General features: G+C 42.3%; 1 protein-coding gene across 4 annotated transcripts in view; it reads right to left on the bottom strand.

Moving 5' to 3' along the window:
- Positions 1–3,993, bottom strand: part of RERE (arginine-glutamic acid dipeptide repeats) — a 420,402-nt gene extending 416,409 nt beyond the window's left edge. For 3 of the 4 annotated variants that reach the window (XM_087446871.1, XM_087446872.1, XM_004425543.3), the window contains exon 1: positions 3,507–3,993. The gene's annotated coding sequence lies outside the window, so the exon portion shown is untranslated. The remainder of the gene's footprint in view (positions 1–3,506) is intronic. The other variant, XM_014783836.2, reaches the window with a different exon arrangement.
- Positions 3,994–12,524: the final 8,531 nt, after the last annotated feature.

Below are 12,524 nucleotides of genomic sequence, written 5' to 3'. Positions count from 1 at the left end.
AAAAGAACTTGGTATACACAACTTATTTTACTACTTAAATGTTTTTTTGATTACTGAGATTTGAACAAGATGTTAAAGATTCAAAACTAATTTTAAAAGTAATGGGTACTTACTAAATCCATAATAATATTCAACATACACTGGTTTTTAGAAAGGCACAGGTCATATTCCTGTGTGTGTTTTTACAGCACCTGGCATACTTCTGTTCAATACTACATATAATTATTGCAGGACCTGACAGTGATTACTGTCCTACTTTTTAAATACTTTTTGACTGACCGATACGTCAAAGTTGAAAAAGTAACTGGTACATTTATTTCTTGATTTGGATTACCTTTTTCCTATGAATTGGTTCTCAGTTACTCTAGTTACCTTGCAACAAATACTGGCAGAGAATATACTGAATTGAAATTACCTGACTCTATTCCTACTGAAAAAATAACACATTTGAATTGCTCACATTTCACTGTAGAAGATACACAACTTTAGAGATTACACTCTAAATTCCGAAAGCAAAGTGAATCAGAAATCACACTCCCACGAGAAGACAGTGTGGAACAGAAGATGTTTATTCTGTACTGAGACCCCTTTGCCACTGCAAACCTCTCTAATAGTTCACTACAATAAAACAATTGAGATGGGGTAGGATGTGTGATAATAAAAATCCTTCCAGGCATTTATCAAGCAGATTATCCCTGAAACTACAACTTGATTTAGAAGCCTTTGAGCAGGAATTTGGCCTTCTGTGTTAATCTGTGTACAAACTCATTTCACATTTTCTCTCACTTCTATTTTTTTAACCTAATCTATAGAATAAGTCATCCTATCACACTTAAATTTTACTTATGTTTATATGACTGTTGAAAACAACACTATTGCAATGCGACACTATTACATATCAAAATCGCTGATTTTAGTGAGCTCCTCTCCTACCCTCCCACCTCCCCACCTCACCTCGCCCTCCATCCCCATTAAATTCTGGAGGAAAACCTCAGGGTCCAGTGCTAAAATTTTTCTTTTCTATTAGGGTAGATCTGTTTGACCTTTTTTACTAATGATACAGAAAACTTTTTTAAAGAGTGCTAATGTTTGTAGTTTCCAACACCAAAAACACAAATAAACCCCCTTATTTTGTTTAATATTTCAAGACAAACTATATTTCTCATAAAAGAAGAGTATCAATTCAAAAGAGTCCTTGGAAGTCACAATGTATAAATACTTGTGATAACAGAACAAATTAATGTCAAGACACAGCCAATAACGTAAAAAGGCTCAATGCAACCGTGCCTGTCAAAGGGCATCTGTATTAGCCGCTCGGGGAAGTGGCATTTGCAGGAAAGCACTACAACTGTGTTCAAAAGAAAATCATTAGGCCTCAGCCGTTAGGAGGCCTCCCCTCCCCCATCCTCTTCGTCTGGCTCCTTCAAAGCAATTAACCAGTAGAAGGTGCTATTCTGCAACCCACACGTATTCACACCAACCTCCATCGGGGCCCAGAGCTGGCTTTAACCCAGGCGGACTCTCAACCTATTTCCTGTCCAGTATTCAAGGAAGCCTCTACACCAGCCCCAAAGCTGACAACCAGATCTTTTCTTATAACCCCTATTTACAAAACAAAACAAAAAACACTGACAGCTCAACAGCCAGCATACCTGACTATCAAACCATCACACCACTAATATGTCAAAACACACATGCACACTTTGCTAAATATTAACCTCAAATACGATCTTTATAATCTTAACTGAGTCAACCTACTTCTGCCTAGAAAAGACGACCTTGGTCACATTCACAACAATAAGTCAACTGAACAAATCACTGTCCCCAACAAAGTCAGGGGCAATGAGGAATATGAAAGCTGCCTGTAAGGCCACGACATATAAAGAGGGATTTTATCTCCACTCACACAAAACAGACAACAACAGAAACTAAGGCTGCAAAGGGAAGAAAGGGAGGTGGAGATGAAGAGTCTCTGAACGTGTTTTTGAGTGTCCTTTAGTTTCCGATGTACTCTTCTGCCTCCTACAAGGTTGCAAAAAGCGCCAGACATGAGATGGGTGAAAGAAAACTGAAAAAGAAAAGCAACCACCCTTCCCCCATCTTCTCTCCTCTCTCCCAAAAAGAACTGTGTTTGTCTGTGCTAACCTAGTCCCAAATATGGGAGAGAGAGAATGAAATGTGTGTATGGAAGAACAATGAGCCCTCAGCCTGGTATTGTGTGTGTGTGCGAATGTGTGTGTGTCTGCCTCTGCCTCTTTTCCCTTCAACCTCAACAACAACAGACAGAGCTGGAAGCCAGCTTTCCATCCAGCCTAGGCCATCAAAAGCAAAACTGGTTTATAATTTATGGGGGAATTAACTCAGCAAGCAAATCCATGGAAGGAAATAGCTACCCAAAGATGATTTTATTATTGTATAGATCCAGCCTCTCTCCCCTCCCCCAACAGACTGAGACTAAAGAAACCAGTGTACACCAGACACAAAGATCTCTCTTTAAATGGAAAGCAATTATCAAAACTGTTTCAAATCTAAACATAGGATGCGTTAATTTATGTTACACCAAAATGTTTCCTTTGTAATTCACCAAATTTCCCTTTGATGTAGTTATCTTTTTTGTGTTTAAAATTGTTTTGAAGAAAGCTATTTCAGGATTCATACAAAACTACTTTCTAAATGTACCTTAAAATAGCAACACATTCTGAAACATTTAAAGCATCCACTTTCTCAAGGACACATTTTGCTTAAATCAATGTTTGAAGTCTGTAATCCAGAAATATCGTAAGCAAATCTTGGAAAAGAGGCAGAGGAAAATGACAATTCAACAATGAATCATTTTGTTTTCCTTTCAACAACTTCTCATGAAACCAGTTTCAAAGGAAACCTGCAATACTTTCCCCCTCCAAACACACACAGACACACAATCTATGTACAACTGCCTCTCTTCTTTCCAAAACCTGAAAAAAATAAAAATAGAAGCCACTCTCCTTCAGAGAGCAGAACTAAAACGTGCGAGTAAGAATCCAATTCTGCTGCAAGTGATTTTTGGCTTCATAATTTAGTAATCACACAGAGCAGAGAACTAGAGATTTAGAACACAAAGAAGGAATCTTCTAATACGAAAATGATACTTTAAGAAAACTCGTTCCCCAAGACCCCCAAATCCACAAACATCCAAGAAATTTACAGCTTCAGTCCTTGACTTCCTTTCCTCCCCCGCAAGTCAGCCAATAATTTAGTCACACGAAACAGTTTAACCTCAGACAAGTCAAACAACAGCATGAATAAGCAGCAAAGAAAGATCAGGGGTCAGCAGGCGAGTGGGACAGTTACCTGGCCCGGACAGGGCCAAAGAAGTCCCCGGCCCTTTCTGCTCGGCCGCCCCTTCTTTCCGGCTGGCCCCTGACGAGAGAGTCCACGCCGAGCCCCTGCCCGCCCCACGCCCCGTGCCCAGGACGAGGGGCCAGGAAAGAGAGAGGGCGCCACGCGCGGGCCACTCGGAGACTTACCTTCCCCGGACGCGCTACACCATCAATGGAGGTGTGTTCGGCGGCTCCCGGGAAAGTGGGGGACGGGGCGGGAGGCCCGCGGGGCTGGGGGCCGCGGGGCGCGGGCCGAGCAGGGGCCGGCCGCGGGGACAGCGCCGGGGGCTGCAGGGGCTTCCCTCCCGTGACCTTTAGAGCGGCCTCCGCTCGGCTCCCTGCTCCTCGCTCGGCCGATCCCTCAGGAGCGGGAGCCCAGGCTCATGTCTGGTTTTGTTTTTCCGAGGGCGAGGGGGCTCCCTGAGGAGGACGGTGATTTTTTGTTTTTCCTCAACTAGGAGAGAACACGAGGCAGAGATGATGTGGGAGGCCAGCGAGGGGCGAGGACGGGGGAGGCGGGGGCGAGACCCGAGCCGGGGGAGCGTCACGGGCGTGCGGGAGGAAGAGGCGGCTGGGAGCGCGGGGGGCAGCTCGCGAGCGTCTGTGGGAGCAGCGGCGCCTCGGCGATGGTGGCCGAGCCGCGGCGGGGCTGCTGCACCGACCCGCCGCCCACTCCGCGCTCGGGCCCGGCCCACCTCGCAGTATCGCGCCTCTCCATTGGCGCATCCTGGAGTGACGCGCGTGGAGGCTGGGCCAATGGCAGGCGGAAGGCGGGCGGATGGGCGGGATTTCTTTTCCTTTTTTTTCTTTCTAATAAAATGAGCAGAGGAGAAGGGGGGGAGCGGCGGGGCTCTGTCGACGCCGTGTCCGGTGCTCGGGCGCGCGCTCCAGGCGGCGGCTGGGCGGTGGGCTGGGCTGCCCGCCGGGGCGCGTCTTTGTGAGGGCCGGGGCCGCCGCGCGGAGCGGGCAGGTCCCGGGGGCGGGATTGGCCGGAGTCCAGTTGCTCCCGTTATACTGGGGTCACAATTTGCCTTTTCGGCCACTTAAGACGTGGATTCATATCCTGGGGGGTCACGGAGTGGTTCGAACTATTCGCTTAAGGACTCTTTCGATATTCTGATGAGCATTAACGTTTTCAAAAATAAGTCTATGGCAAAAGATTAAGACAGAGCAAAACGAAATTGGCAGATCGCGCTGCATATTTAAAAAGAATAATAAAAATGAAAAGTGTCATTAAAGAATAAAGAAAGGACTATAACCGCAGACAGAGGAGATTTTAGAGAGAGAAGTGTACACAACTCCATGCCGTGTTTGAAAAAAAAAATCTTAAAAAATTAAAAATCCAAATATCACCTTTTTTCTTTCAGAAACCTGGTATTTTGTCCCACTTCCCGAAAGGCTGATAAATCACAGAGTCTACGACGCTATAAGGGGAGTGAGGGGCAGGGCAAATGCTCGTATTCTATTTAATATAATTTATAGGATTGAGGGGTTTGGAAATTTTAATTATGATTAGCACTTTTTGAAATGCATATCATGTTTATTGAGTTCTTTCACAAACCCTGGCATGCATCCAGGATGAATCATCAACCTATTGTTGGTTTGTTAATATACTGTAAGTGCTTATTGGTGTCCTTATCCCATACACTCTTCCTGAAGGAGTTCAGATCTGTACATAATAGAATAATTAAAGGATAGAACATAGTGCAAAATAATTCACTCATCTATTTCAAATAAGGTGATAATTTTCCTCTTTGGAATATCTATTCAGATTATAATTTCTACATCCAATAGTCTCTTTTAAGAATAATTTGGACTAGCAGATATTATTGGACTGTGACCCAAGAGATCTAAAAACAAATTGGTCTTTGCGATTACCTTTCAGAGTAACTTGGAGCATGAAAAATCCTCTCTGCTGCAATTCCTTCAGCTATGACTTGGGGAAACTAGTTAATACCTCCTTATATGTCTAATAATATGAGAACTGAATTTTACAACATAAAAAATTCAATAAACTGCTCTCAACATCCTAGATATGGATGGAACTATTCGGCATCAGTTTGGAAATATGAGGGGTAAAGTGTATTAGTCAGATGGCTTCAGTTTTCATCAAAATCTGCATTTACAGGAGCCACCACTATTTCTAATAAAGGATCAGCTTTGTGGTGGGCAAATGGACCCACACTGTGAATCCTCCACTGCCATTCAGCAGGGAGGAAAGAGGCTCTCAAGATCAGGAAACAACATTTACTGTAGCTTTAGGGATTGGCATCATTTTCATCTATTCATAAAAATGTAGATTTAGAGGTCTTGAAATTCCACATAGTTATAAAGCATAAAATTATGGTATCAGGCCATACTATTAGCAAACTAGACCTATTTAACTATAACAATCCCATACAAGAATTGTGGTCCAGCCATAAAGCCAGAGAGTATGGCCTTCCTTCCAAGGATCTGAGAAGCTGATAATGTAATAACAATATATCGTAATAAGAACAACTATTAAACCATTGATTGAAAGCTTATTATGTCCCAAGTGCCATGCGAAGCATGTTGCATTCCTTAGCCCACTTAGTCCTGACAACAGCTCATGAAGTTGTAGTAGTATTTTCTCAATTTTTTTTTAAAGATTTTATTTATTTATTCCCCCCCCCCAAAGCCCCAGTAGATAGTTGTATGTCATAGTTGCACAGCCTTCTAGTTGCTGTATGTGGGACACGGCCTCAGCATGGCCGGAGAAGTGGTGCGTCAGTGCGCGCCCGGGATCCGAACCAAGGCCGCCAGCAGCGGAGCACGCGCACTTAACCGCTAAGCCATGGCCGGCCCTATTTTCTCAATTTTAGAGGTCAAGAAACTGGGGCTTAGAGAAGTTAAATAACTTGCTCCAGATGAAAGAGGGCAAAAATATCTAGTGAGTTTTTTTCCCACCATGAAATTGGAAAAAGTTTCCTTACTTTCAGCAGGCTTTAGAAAATGGGGATTACTTTGCTTATTGAATCAGAAAAACATCAAGGACTTTTGTCAGTTATTTTATGCATCTTACTACACGTAGAAGTGATTTTATTTTATTATTTTGTATATGGAAGTCACATGGGAGATATAATAGCATTATTTAAAAGAAGCTAGGAGGGCCGACCCCGTGGCTTAGCGGTTAAGCGCACACACTCCGCTGCTGGCGGCCCGGCTTCGGATCCCGGGCGCGCACCGACGCACCGCTTCTTCGGCCATGCTGAGGCCGTGTCCCACATACAGCAACTAGAAGGATGTGCAGCTATGACATACAACTATCTACTGGGGCTTTGGGGGAAAAAATAAATGAATAAATAAAATTTAAATAAATAAATAAATAAATAAAATAAAAGAAGCCAGGAGTTGGGGGCGGCCCTGTGGCTTAGCGGTTAAGTGCATGCGCTCCGCTACCACCCGGGTTCGGATCCGGGGGTGCACCGACGCACCACTTCTCCAGCCATGCTGAGGCCACGTCCCACATACAGCAACTAGAAGGATGTGCAACTATGACATACAACTATCTACTGGGGCTTTGGGGGGAAAATAAATAAATAAATAAAATTTTAAAAAAATTAAAAGAAGCCAGGAGAAATCAGGGGTTACTTAAATGATGTTGTGCCAACCAAATAGCTATGTAGGAAAACAAGGCAACACAGAAAAAAAAAATTAAAAACTAGATTCCTATTACTCCTAAACCCCTTCCCCCAAAATTACAGATGACTATTTTTTTAACATAAAAAAAAATGACGGGCCGGACCCGTGGCTTGGCGGTTGGGTGCGTGCGAGCTGATACTGGCGGCCGGGGTTCAGATCCCGGGCGTGCACCAACGCACCACTTCTCCGGCCATGCTGAGGCCGCGTCCCACATACAGCAACTAGAAGGATGTGCAACTATGACATACAACTATCTACTGAGGCTTTGGGGGAAAAAAGGAGGAGGATTGGCAATAGATGTTAGCTCAGAGCCGGTCTTCCTCAGCAAAAAGAGGAGGATTAGCATGGATGTTAGCTCAGGGCTGATCTTCCTCACAAAAAAAAAAAATAAAATGAAACCACTAAGCCACTGTTTCTTTGGTTGAGTTACTGGTATTTATTTTATTATTGTCCTCTACAACCAATGTATAGATTATGTACATTCTTTTGTATATGTCAGATATTTTATGTTTTTTTAAAAATGAAACCACAGAAGTATTAGAGGAATACTACAACTTTTTCAAATCATGGATTGAGGAAATTCTTTCTAAGCATGATAGGAAACCCAGAAGCCATAAAGGAAAAACACCAATACATTTTACTGCATAAATATTTTACATCTCTATAAGACATAAAAAACTCAACGCAAGAAACAAGCAAACAGAGGGAAAATGAAAATTTTCAACATCTATAATAAAAGACTAACTTCCTTAATACCAATAATTCTTACAGATTTGTAAGGAAAAGATCAATAGAAAACTGGACAAAATACATGAACAAAAAGTTCACATAAAAACGTATTCAATAAACATATGATACAGTCATAATGAAATAAATGCAAATTAAAATCATCTCTCAAATTAGGAAAATTTTTTTTACTCCATAATATCCAGTATTGATGAGGACGTGGGAAAACAGGCACTCTGATGCACTGTTGGCAAAAATGTAATCACTGTATTCTTTAGAACACAGTTTGGCACTATCTGTGAAAACGTTAAATATCCATACCCTTTGACCCAGCAATTCTGCTTCTAGAAAACCATTCTACAAATAATCTTGCATAAGTGTACAAAAATATATACAAAAGGCTTGCAACATTATTTATAATAGTGAAAACCTGGAAGAACTCAAACACCCATCAACAAAGAATGTTTAAATAAATTATGGTACAAACAGACAATGGAATACCTCACAACTTTCAAAAAGAATGTGGTGAATCTGAATTGATAAAGAATGATAGCCAGGATTCAGAGTTAAATGAAAAAAGCCAGTTACAGAACAATTATGTAAAGTATAATTCTATTTGTATTTTTATAAAGACAAATTTATACATGCTTTAAAAATATCTAGAAACACATCCACCGGGAAACTGTTTACAGTGAGTCCACTGAGCATGGAATGAAGACTGGGGAGGGAACAGGAAACTGACTTGACTTCGTTCAACTCTGTTCTGTTTGATTTTTTTCTCTTCATATCAAGCATGTATAATTTTTACAATTAAAAAAAAGAATTCAAGTTCTTTGAACATATGGCTGGTAACTAGCCTTCATAATTCACCAGAAGTACTCAAGCTTTAGAACAAGTAAATTATTTTCCCCTAAAATGCCTTAAGCGGAACTAGGATGCTTTTATCAAGTCTGGTTTCACACTGAAGCTTGTTTCTAGGCATCGTCTTTGAAATTGCCTTCCAAGTTTATGTAGTGCAAATACAAGCCAATAATGAGCTTCAACTATCTCCCATTGCACTTTTGCAGGTTGAGCCATGAGCAGTGCTGGCTACTGGCTTCCCGCTGTGGTACTTCTTTCTGGAGGCACTTGGTGCTCACCTTGCATTTACCCACAGTGGGTATTTGCTTTATAATGTATTGTAAATCAGATTTGCTCCCTCTCCAGCCTTTTCCCTCAAGCCAAGTAAGTAACCCCTGGAAACCTTTGAAAGTCCCTGCACTGAATTGGAATGGAGAAATGGGTGATTTTGGGGCTTATTATCAGAGGCACATATCAGGCGTGCAAATTCATACAGAGGGGAAACAGCTTTTCAAAAAAAAGGACCAAAAATCAGGAACCCTTTTCCTTTGTTTGGACATGACTGATTGTGGATAGCAATTAAGGTTCTCATTTCAACTCCAGACTCCAGTGAATTTTCTTTGAACTAAAGTCGATGTGGGTCTGTTTACCAACACACTTACAGACAAATCTCAAGGAAACCTTGCTCCATTGAACCACATCAGATCCAGTGGAGTGACGCTCTTCTCTGCCAGCCAATGCCACAGCATGCTGTCCAGGGGCAACAGGATGCCTTTTGGATGAGATCTAAACCCAGCATCTGACTTCTGACCACTTGTGGTTACTGAAAAGTCTCATGGGGCTTTGTGAAAGAATTGAGGGGAGGAGATGCTGATTTTCATTGTCCTGGCCCAATTCCAAGGTTGATCATTAGCAGCACTCCCCCTTCATCTGCCTGCCATCTCACTGAGACTCGTCCACAGTTCCTGTTATAACCAGCTGTCCACTGTTAACTGAGCGAGCCAAAGAGCCAGCCAATTCCACCCTGGGGGGAGCTGCATTTCAAGATAAACATTTCCTCCGCATGTATTGGTAAATTACTTAGGTTTACATTGGCAGAAAGGTGTGGTTTTCTGGGGAGAATAAGGGCATAATCATGGAGAGTTAAAAATTATCCACAAACCCTATTTTGTCTAAATGGTAAACAAAGAAGACTGGCATTGATCACAAAGGGGCCTTTCGAAGAAGGAGTCCAAAGAAAATATATTTTAGATTCTAACTTTTTATTTGGGGGACCCAGAATTTAATCTTATAATATTGATGTGGGAGGTGCTATTTGCCACCAAAATTCATTTCTTCAATCCAAGGGATATATACAAACAGAGCAAACAGGCATGTATCTCTGTAACCCAGAAGAAACAGCGAAATACACCCTCTGCCATCCAAGGTTTGGTACCTATGTTGGACATGTCTGGGGCACTCACTTTAATGTCTCCCTCCTTTTCATTCAACATTTAAGGTATCCTAATTTCAAGATATCCACATTCCCGGTCCTTTCAACCCCAATGTCTCCTTTTTATACTCCAACTTCCAGAATAAATTCTGCTATGTTTACTTTTTTTAATCTTAAAAAGAGCATTTTAAGTTGGAAGCATCCAAGATGTCCTTCAATAAGTGAATGGATAAACCGGTACATCCATTGAATGGTATATTATTCAACACTAAAATGAAGTGAGCTATCAAGCCACGAAAAAGCATGGGGGAAACTTAAAGGCATTACTAAGTGAAAGAAACCAATCTGAAAAGGCTACATACTGTATGATTCCAACTATATGACATTCTGGAAAAGACAAAACTATGTCTGGAAAAGACATTCTGGGAAAGGAAGTGAAAAGAACGGTGGTTGCCCGAGATGGGGGGATGGAGAGATGAACAGGTGGAATACAGGGGATTTTTAGGGGAGAGAAACTATTGTTTGATACTATAAGGGTGGATACACGTCATTACATTTGTCAAAACTCAAAGAATGTACAACACACAGAGTGAACCCTAGTGTAATCACTGTTGTATCAATGTATCAATATTGGTTCATCAGTTCTAACAAATGGACCACACTAATGCAAGATGTTAATAATAGGGGACACTGGAGTGAGGGTGAAGGGGTATATAGGAACTCTGTACTTTCCACTCAATTTTCCTGTGAACTAAAACTGCTCTAAAAAATACAGTATATTGGGCCGGCCCCGTGGCTTAGCGGTTAAGTGCTCGCGCTCCGCTGCTGGCGGCCCGGCTTCGGATCCCGGGTGAGCACCGACGCACCGCTTCTCTGGCCATGCTGAGGCCGCGTCCCACATACAGCAACTAGAATGGATGTGCAACTACGACATACAACTATCTACTGGGGCTTTGGGGGAAAAATAAATAAATAAAATCTTTAAAAAAAAAAAATACAGTATAGTAATTTTTTTTTAAAGAACATTTTAGTTCTGTTCTTTGCATTGTAAAGAATGGAGACTGGGGGCCGGCCCCGTGGCTTAGCGGTTAAGTGCGCGTGCTCCGCTACTGGCGGCCCAGGTTCGGATCCTGGGCGCGCACCAACGTACCGCTTTGTCCGGCCATGCTGAGGTGGCATCCCACATACAGCAACTAGAAGGGTGTGCAACTATAACATACAACTATCTACTGGGGCTTTGGGGAGAAAAAGAGGAGGATTGGCAATAGATGTTAGCTCAGAGCCGGTCTTCCTCAGCAAAAAGAGGAGGATTGGCATGGATGTTAGCTCAGGGCTGATCTTCCTCACACACACAAAAAAGAATGGAGACTCGCTCAACATCTCAAGTAACAGGAGATTTATGTGACGATGTTCCTATACAGAAGGCCAGGCAAAGCTGAAAACCATGTGACATCAGGAAAAGAAGGATCTAGAAGTGGGGCCACAGGGAGGTCAGGACACCCAGCTCTCTACACAGTGAAATCACTGCCCACTGTTCTCATATTTCCCCCCAGCTGGCCTCACCCTTTACCGTAGAGCTTTTCTTCACTTCAAAGCGTCTGCTTTCTCATAATTTCAACTCCCTCATAATTGCGGCTTGCGTGTGGCCTCACAGCTTTGCTGGTTTTTCTGTAGCTCATGACTTATCAGCTACAGCTGCTTCTGCTGACTGCCTCGTGACTTTAGTATTTCCTACTTAAAATTCCTGAGAGAGAGAAACCTAATTGGCCCAGTTCATCATTTTAGTCCCAGCCCTGTCCTGATCCCTGGCCCCTGTGTAAGTAGCAGCACAGGGGTGAAGAATGTCTTGTGGTGCAAAACTCCAGTGCTCAGGGCGGCTGCTTCCTCAGGAACCATGGCAGAGCAACTTCCCTTTAGAAGGCCCGGGTGTGTGTGGCATTCTTGATGTGCCTGACACCAATAGCGTGCTTTTGGAATGGCTTGTATCAAAAAAAAATGATAAAAGTAAAATTGAACCTTAGCAACTAAGTATTTCAATACAATTTTTAGTAGTTACTTTTAAAGGGGCGTTTCTTATAGAAAAACTCCAAAAGGAGCAGACCACAAGTTACAGAATGTTCCTGTTCTCTTGATCAATAAAAATTCCATAAGAATCATCCCTGAGACACATCCCCCCAAACCTCCAGAAGAGCCCCATTACCTTCCAAGTAATAGCAAATCTTACTACACTCAAAGAGAGGAAGAGAAAGCGAAGAAAAACTATGGTGGATCTTTGCTTTACACTGAAGCACCATCTACCCCATCTCACCAAGTAATATGTGACTAATTTTAATCCCAGAGTGAAAGAAATAGCCTAGAGTTAGTGAGCCAGGGAGAGGTGACAAAAAGTGACTTTCTCCCAGGACATAAAAAAACTGGGTAAGTTGATTACCACAAATAAAGGAAATGAGTTTCAGTCTTTATAATTAAGAATAAAATGGAAGAATCAAGAAAGTAATAAAAGC

Source organism: Ceratotherium simum, chromosome 22 (assembly GCF_057802395.1).
Source record: "Ceratotherium simum simum isolate JZ-2026a chromosome 22, ASM5780239v1, whole genome shotgun sequence".
NCBI classification, from domain to species: domain Eukaryota; kingdom Metazoa; phylum Chordata; class Mammalia; order Perissodactyla; family Rhinocerotidae; genus Ceratotherium; species Ceratotherium simum.
This window is presented reverse-complemented; position numbering and strand designations above follow the sequence as displayed.